Source organism: Papaver somniferum, chromosome 3 (assembly GCF_003573695.1).
Source record: "Papaver somniferum cultivar HN1 chromosome 3, ASM357369v1, whole genome shotgun sequence".
NCBI lineage: Eukaryota > Viridiplantae > Streptophyta > Magnoliopsida > Ranunculales > Papaveraceae > Papaver > Papaver somniferum.
Window position 1 is genome coordinate 195,709,700 of NC_039360.1, and position 8,862 is coordinate 195,718,561.

General features: G+C 35.3%; 1 pseudogene; it reads left to right on the top strand.

Annotated features, from left to right (window-relative positions):
* Window positions 1-5,797: 5,797 nt before the first annotated feature.
* LOC113360490 lies at window positions 5,798-7,713 on the top strand (annotated as a pseudogene).
* The last annotated feature ends 1,149 nt before the right edge of the window (window positions 7,714-8,862 follow it).

An 8,862-nucleotide genomic window follows, 5' to 3' on the forward strand; every position in this document is an offset into this window, starting at 1 on the left:
AAAATCACCTAACACAATCCATGGCTTCTTAAATTCACTAATAATTTCCAATCCTGACCATAAGAATTTCCTTTGATTTTTCTTACATGATCATGAATACCAGATACTAATACATCACCAATACTAACTGTTATCATTTGACTTGATATTGAAATAACTTGAGGAGTTGCTAAAGAAGTATTCCAAAATAACCATAAGTTACCTTTTGTTGATGAAGTGGAATTATGAATCACCATGCTTTGCATACCAGGAAGATTCAACTTACTACAAAATGAAGCACTATAAAAAAAATTGGTTTGCAATCCAAATAAGAGACGGACTAAATTGATTAAACAAAGACCTTAATTTGTCCTAAGCCCTAGGTCTCATCAGGCCCCCGGATATTCCAATATATTATCTTCATTTAAGTGGTGGAGGATTTTAGGTTGCTCCTTTACCTTGATTTTTTCTAAAATTGTATTTATTATTGGAAGCAACTGGATTACCACCTTTTACTGCACCTGGTGAATTTTGAGAAGTAGAAGGAGAAGAGTTAATAACCTTCTTTTCAACCACTTTAGTCCATGAAGTAACCTTGATAATCTCATCTGAGACTTTTCATGTTTTACCATTTATATATTTGACTGAATTTTCCTGTATACCATTATCTTTCAGAACCTCTAATTCTTTGGGAGTTTCTAGAACATCAGCTTCCACTTCAGCTATTGTATCTTCTATAATATTTTCTTCTTGTATACATTCAAGAGAACTAAATCTTCCTGTATTACCAATTTTGTTAACTTGAGAAATTTGAACAATTGGAGTAACATGAATAGTATGTATAACAGAATCTTCAATTTCACATTTGACCTGTCACAAATATCAAAAGGTTTCTTCAAAGGTGCAGTTCCAAAATTATTATTTGTTGGACATGAATTAGTCTGCTGATTTGATGAAGAAGTATCCTTAAATTTTTGAGGAGTATGAGGAGTATTAAGATCTTCTGAATTCTTTGTAGCACTCTTGGATTTTTCCACTCTACATTCTGTGATAAAATGTCCTACCATTTTGCAAGTGCTGCAATATTTTGGACAGTCTGGAATGGAGACTTCTTGAAAGAAACCACCATATTTATTTCCTATCCATACTTTGTTAGGTACTGGAAATGCAAAATCAACTTTAACCAGGACATTTGCATAGTACCCAACATCACATTTGGCTGTTGCTGCATCAACTTTGATTGGAGTACCAATCTCCTTACGTATCTTAAAGAGAATTGGTTCACTCTAGAATTCAATTCCTAAACCTGGAAATCTTACCCAAACAAACGCCTTAGATGTTCTTTGACTAACAGGTCGGAAATTATAAACCCAATTCCTTACTTGCAATACTTGATATGTAACTTCCCATATTTGAGATTTGATGTAATTACGATCTGTAGCATTATCCAGTTTAATTATAAAGAAACCTATTCCTAATGGTATAAGTTTACATTCTCCAACTAATTTCCATTGATTTCTAAGAATTATAGCAGCATCTATAAATTTGATTTCCTATAAATTTAATCTACCAATGAGAAAAATCTCTATGGATCTAAACTTTTCTCAAATAAATCATCTGGTAGTTCAATCGAATGAATTTTGATTCCTTCAACTAAAGGTGATTTTGCAACCCCAATTGATGTTTTAGAACCAGTATTCATTATGAAACACTTGAATTAATACCAATTAATCCCAAAAAACATGATGATTGATGTAAGGATCAACAATTCACCTGAGATTTAATGTTGATTGCGCTAAAAACGAGAAGAACGAAGAAATTTTTTCCCCGAGTTGAGCTGCGATTCAATCGCCGATACGCAGAGCTCGACTCTAACGGGTACGCATACTTAACCTGTCTCCTTCACCAATTTCGTATGCACACATATCTACACCAGAAGTTTTGTTAACGAGGAAACCGCAAATGCAGAAAAACCCCGGGACCTAGTCTAGATTGAACACACTGTATTAAGCCGCCACAGACACTAGCCTACTACAAACTAACTTCGGTCTGGATTGTAGTTGAACCCCAACCAATCTCACACTGATCCAAGGTACAGTTGCGCTCCTTAAGTCTCTAATCCCAGCATGATACTACACTCTTGATTCCCTTAACTGATCTCACCCACAACTAAGAGTTTCTACAACCCAAAGTCGAAGACTTTAAAAAACAAATATGTATCACACAGAAAAGTCTACGGTAATAGATAAATATATCTCCAACATAAATACCTACGATTTTTTGTTCCGTCTTTTGATAAATCAAGGTGAACAGGAACCAATTGATAACCCAGACTTATATTCCCGAAGAACAACCTAGTATTATCAATCACCTCACAATAATCTTAATCGACTAGCGAAAGAAGATATTGTGGAATCACAAATGATGAAACGAAGATGTTTGTGACTTCTTTTATATCTTGCCTATCAGAGAAATCAATCTCAAGCTAATCCTTACGATTGTACTTAGTACGATATAAACAGCAAGATCAGATCACACAACTACAAGAAAGTAGTATCAGTCTGGCTTCACAATCCCAATGAAGTCTTCAAGTCGCTAACCTACAGGGTCTCAGTAGAAACCTAAGGTTAAAGGAGAATCGACTCTAGATAATACAACTAGTATCACACAGGAGGTGTGGGGATTAGGTTTCCCAGTTACTAGAGTTCTCCCTTATATAGTCTTTCAAATCAGGGTTTGCAATCAATATTAGCTTAGTAACAAAGCATTCAATATTCACCATTAGATGAAAACCTGATTAGATTCAAGCTAATATCTTTCAACCGTTAGATCGAAACTTAGCTTGTTACATACAAACGAAATGCACGTTTATCTAGGTTTGTGTAACCGTACCCAAACATGTACATCTAGTTGGTTCAACAGTAGTTAACCAAATGGTTAGCCATATGAGCACTTTCATATCAATTATTCTTCTTTACCACAACTAGTTCAAATGACTCAAATGAACTAGTTAGAGAGTTTTTCAATTGCTTAGATCTTTATAATAGACACAGTTGAAACAAAAACGATTTGATTCACTTGAATCAATTCATGAACTTTATAGCCACGATTTTCAAACTTGCATTCCTTAGTTTATATAAGTTTAAGTTCACGAATAATCGTTTTTAGAAAATAACCAACTTAAGTACGCGGACTTAAGTACCCAGAATAAGTTTGTTTTCAATTCACAAAATCCAGCAGAAACTCTTGGGATGAGAACCTCCGACAGTACGCAGACTGGGTACGCGTACTCTAGTTCCGGTATTCCTGAGCAGCAAAGTACACATACTTTGATTCAAGGAATAAAGACGTATGCATGCATGAGTTACTACACAATGCTTATATCTAATCATGGTTATATAATCTAAACTCTCATTTCAATCATTGAAATCTTAGAGGACGTTATATAGTTGTTGTTCACAAACCATTTTTCGTCAAAGCCATTTCTAAGTGATTGAAACTTAACATGACTTTTGTCACTAGTAAAGATGAACTTGGCCAAAGCGAAAGCTTACCAACACATATTTCGAGAAATAGATAAGTGAGATAAACTCGTCTTGAAATGGCAAGTGTGTATAATCAAAGTTTATATAGCAAAACGATTTTTGTCAAAAGATAGGAGATAGATTAGATAGACTTTTGAGTGATGGATAAGTTCAAGTCTCCACATACCTTTTAGTCGATGAAGTTCCACCAGTTCCTTGAGTAGTTCTTCGTCTTTGTATGATGATCTCCATGGAGAGCACAACTACACTTTCTATCCTAGTCCGATACTTAGCTAATAGTAGACTAGAAATCAAGACTTATAGTTTTGATCACTAACATTGACAAACATGCTTGAGATAGCAACGCATGCGAGTTCGACCGAGCAGTGCTATAACATCTTCCATACTTAATAAAATCCTATTTCTTTATAATAGAATGCATCTCTAAAATCTCATATTTAGTAATTCCCGAACTATTTCTTTTGTATTTGTGATCATCGAAATAAGCAAAAATATTATTTCTACGAAAAATATTATTTATGGGTATTTCAATTGAGATACTTGAACGGGGTATTCGTTATTTATTTCGTTCTTGATTAGATTGAAATGGAATGATTAATCTATTTCTCAGCCTCTATGCCAATAAATCAGAAATCTCATAGAGATGGGAGGATATATGAAGTTACAATGATCGTTTCATACGGTTCGATCAAGACCTGAATAATCAAGGAATCTTTTCTGATGGTATTCCTATGGGAATCTCTGGTACTTTCAACTTCATGATTGTATTCCAGGTTGAGCACAACACCCAGGTGTTTTTGGGGATCCCTTTGTGATAGTTGCAAATGAGGCACGCGTCCATTCAATTATGCTTAATTTGTATGCAATAAATGATATGATTTTGGTTAAACAATCTTAAAGATACAAAAACATAAACTACTCGTAGCACTATAAAATGTAAATAGAAAGGAGGAAAAAGAAGTGAAAGATGCATATCAAACACTTTAGGAAACAAAACCAAAAGAAAAAACAAGCATTTCAATACAATACATACAACTAGAAGATTAACATAGGATGCACCCGAGTACATTAAGCAATAACACAAGATATACCTGGATACATCCAGTGTTGCTATGGTTATTCTTATTTTAATTTCATTGGTCAACACAAGATGTACTCAGATACATTAAGCAATAGCACATGATAACACCGGATGCACCTGGATACATCTAGTGTTGGTATTGTGGTTCTTGTTACAATAAAAATCAACAAAATAAAATAAGGATGTACACAGGTGCACCAAGGTATAAAATAGGATGAAAGAGGAAAAAATCAACAAAATATAACCCAACACAATACAAGATTCATCAAGTAATCAACACAATATGCGCTCAGGTACGACAAGCAATAACACATGATGCACCTTGATACATCAAACAATAACATAAGACGTACCTAGATGCAAAAAGGGTGCTATTGTTATTGTTATTTCAATTTCATTATTCAACACAAGATGCATCTGGGTACACAAAAGGTTAATATTATTACTTATTTAAATTTTGTATCAACACAAGATGCGCTTAATACATCAAACAGTAATACAGGATGCACCTAGATACAACAAGCAATAACACCAACAACAACAAAAAAATCAATAATTAATCATCCAATTTATCTATATAATATCCAAAACAACCCAAACCCTAACTCAATTCATTGTAAACAGATCTAATTCATTCATTACACACAAAAAAAAAACACAAATCATAAATCTCACAAAACCCCTAATTCATCCAAAGATCTTCTAAGTCTAGTGTGTCTTTTAGCTATGAACAAAACCTTAAGATGAATTCAGCTATGAACATAAAATGTGTTTTTTAAGAAAGAAAATCATTAAAAAAAATTAAGTTAGAAAACTTATGAATTTTAGGCGCTTCAATCTTATCTCGTGAAATCGATGGAAGACAAAATCTCTTGTTTTTATAAAACCATGATATTGAGAAATTTTGATGAAATTTGGACATTAAAGATCTCAACGGTGGTGGTGTTTTAAATCAACGATGGTGCCGATTCAAATCAAATTGGTTTTTATATTTTGTGATGGTGGCAATTTAAAATCAATCGGTATTTGTGACGGTGATGATAGTTAATCTACTATTAGTCGTTTAGTGTTTTGTGGCGGTGGGTTTTCCAAAAATTTAATTATTTTTCAAGTATGAATTTAGAATAAATAAATACATACATGCTTACTATTCAATTCCAGAACAACAATAGGATTGAACAAGGAGAAGAAAATGGTGTTATTCATGTTTGGATCGGTAATAAATGAGATCCCTAATTGGCTAAACCCAAACAAATCCAGCAATGGGTTTTTGTTACCCACTTTAAACGGTGGTGTGTGACTCTGTACAGGTTGTATTTATGCAACTAGAGGGTTGTATTTAGTCAAGGCCTTCCTCGCTTAAAGAATCCTAAAATGCTTGAACTTATTAGAACCACTGTAAACTCTGTTATTTACCGAATCATGACGCGTTGATGTGTTGATCTAACCCTAACTTAAAGCAACGCGGTAGTTTCCACTTTCCAGTTCTCTGCAACGGCTAAATTCAAATCAATTAACATGGAGTTTCCAAAACGAAGACACCTGCTTTTCATAAGGTTCCAAAATAGGGAACTGAAACTTCTATATATATATCCTCATCTTTTCTACTTCACACATCAATTGAAGAAGCTAAAGACAGGATTTGCAGAGAGGAATAGAAAGATTGTTGATTTCAGCAAGAGCAGATTGAGATCATATTCTGGAAAGGAATCAGAGATGGCTTCTAGGATAATAGCTCCTCCACAAGGAAAAGAGATGGTGTTGGTGCTGGAATACTCGAGCCAAAGGCACCGGAAAGAAATAATCGCAGAGCCCTGAGAGATGTTGGGAATTTGGTAATCCGAGGTGTCTATGGGAAATCACAGCAGGTTAATCGTCCTGTAACCAGGGGCTTTTGTGCACAAGCTTATAATGTTGAAATTGGTAATAAGAAGAAACCACTAATTGATGTAGTACCGAAAAGAAAGCTAACCAATAAGCCTCCTCAAAAGGCAAAACCAGAGACGGCAGTAATTGAGATAAGCCCAGATGCAGAAGAGGCTAAGCTTGGAACTCAGAAATCATCGGTGAAAGATGTACAGATTTCAACATCAGTTTTATCTGCTAGTAGCCAGGTTCCTAGTGGTTTGGTTGATAAAACAAAGAAGACCCAAATTGTGGATATTGATGCAGGAGATGTTGATAATCAGTTGGCAGCAATGGAATATGTCAAAGATTTGTACCAATTTTACAAAATGGCAGAGAGTTCAATCCAAATTCATGACTATATGGGTTCACAGAATCAAATTAACGAGAATATGAGGATGATTCTGGTAGACTGGTTGATAGAAGTTCACCACGTCTATAAACTATCCCCTGAAACCCTTTATCTCACAGTACAAATTATTGATCGGTACCTTTCAACCCGCCTTGTTCATATGAAGGAGTTGCAGTTACTAGGCATCAGTTCTATGCTCCTTGCCAGTAAGTATGTAGACATTTGGGCACCAATGGTAAACGACTTGGTTTGTATTTCAGAGAGAGCTTATAGCAAAGAACACATATTAGGCATGGAAATATCAATCTTGGCTAAGCTTGGATGGAGTTTATCCGGCCCTACTCCTTACGTTTTCCTTGGTCGATTCGTTAAAGCTGCAATGGCAGATAAGGAGATGGAGAACATGTCTTTCTTCTTGACAGAATTGGGTCTCTTGCACTATGGGATGCTAAAATTCTGTCCTTCAATGTTGGCTGCTTCTGCAGTCTATGCAGCAAGGTGCACCCTCAACAAGACTCCAAATTGGGATGAAACTCTTAATTTCCATACAGGTTATTCTGAACCTCAGCTAATAGAGTGCGCGAAGCAATTGGTGTCCTTCCACTCAAGGTCAGCAGAAGTTAAGCCGAATTCAGTTTACAGGAAGTACTCAGCTTCTGAACTTTGCAGTGTTGCATTACTTGCCCCAGCCAAAATGTTATGATCCACATGAGAAAGGGGAAAACCAAGACGGGCTTTCTCTGGGCTGTTCCCATTCCATTTTATGCTGTAAAGTATGGATGATTGTAACGACCAGTAAACTTTACGTAACTTATGTACTTCTCTTCATAATTAAATCTTTTTATTCATCACTCTAATTTCCGAGGTTTTGATTTTTAAGATTTGGAGGATGTGTATTCTAGCTTGGTATATATTTGGTTAAACTAGCTGAATTTTCAGAAATTCCGTATCACAAGCTCCAATGTCAGACAGACCAAAACAAAAAAGAACTCTTTTTGATACTATGTGAGAGCCAAAACTATGAGCCAGCAATAAGTAGTTCTGCCATGGGTTATTGAGATTAGAATCATAACCACAATTTAAGAAAGTGATTAACTAAGTAACATTTGAATATTAAAATTAAAAGTCGAACTGTATTTTGAAAACAAAAGATTTAAGTTCTTGCATCTCTTGGAATCAAATTGTAACAATTCTATCCTACATCAACGGGGATAAAATGTCTATCCAAAAATGTTAAATTTTTACTCGACCATAAAAGAATATCACCAACACACAACCTTGTCATTAAGGATGTATGCAAGAATTGTTGCGCTAAAACCATGCGGAAGCGATTTGCACAGCTACACAATGGTAGTCCAAATATTGCAAAGAACACAAACTAAAGAAGATAAAAGAGACAAGAATTTAACGAGGTTGAATCCTCGGGAAAAACAAGAGATTTATATATTATTGTTTGGGAGAAAACTTATAAACCCTAAGAGAGAACGAAGAATTTTTTGGTGTAATTTTCTAGGTTCTCTACTAGGCTATTTATATAGGTACATTACTTAGCCTACAAGACTAGGGTTTCATAACTTGTCCACAAAGTTCCTAGAATTTAGGATCAAGTAAACCAATTAAGAGCTATCATAAAACTCTTAATCCTAATCCTAACTCATAACCGACTAAAATTGGGTTTATCCCAATCTTTGGTCCACCGACTGAGTTTGGTGAGAGTTATCTAAAAACCTCCATCACCGACCTGACCCATATCCAACAATTCTCCACCTCGGATCATGCATTCATGCATGAGACAATCAATAACAAAATCACCTTCGTCTTCCAACGTCGATTGCGCCATAGGCTGCCTACGTATCCTCTGCAAGGAATCAAACCGACCGTAGTTCACTCAATGGACTTGCTAGAAGGCCTCCACCAGGTTCCTAAGAACCTCTACCCCAAAGGGTATCACCAAACCGGAAGAATGTGGATCAATTTCGAGCAATGGCGAAACTTGACCC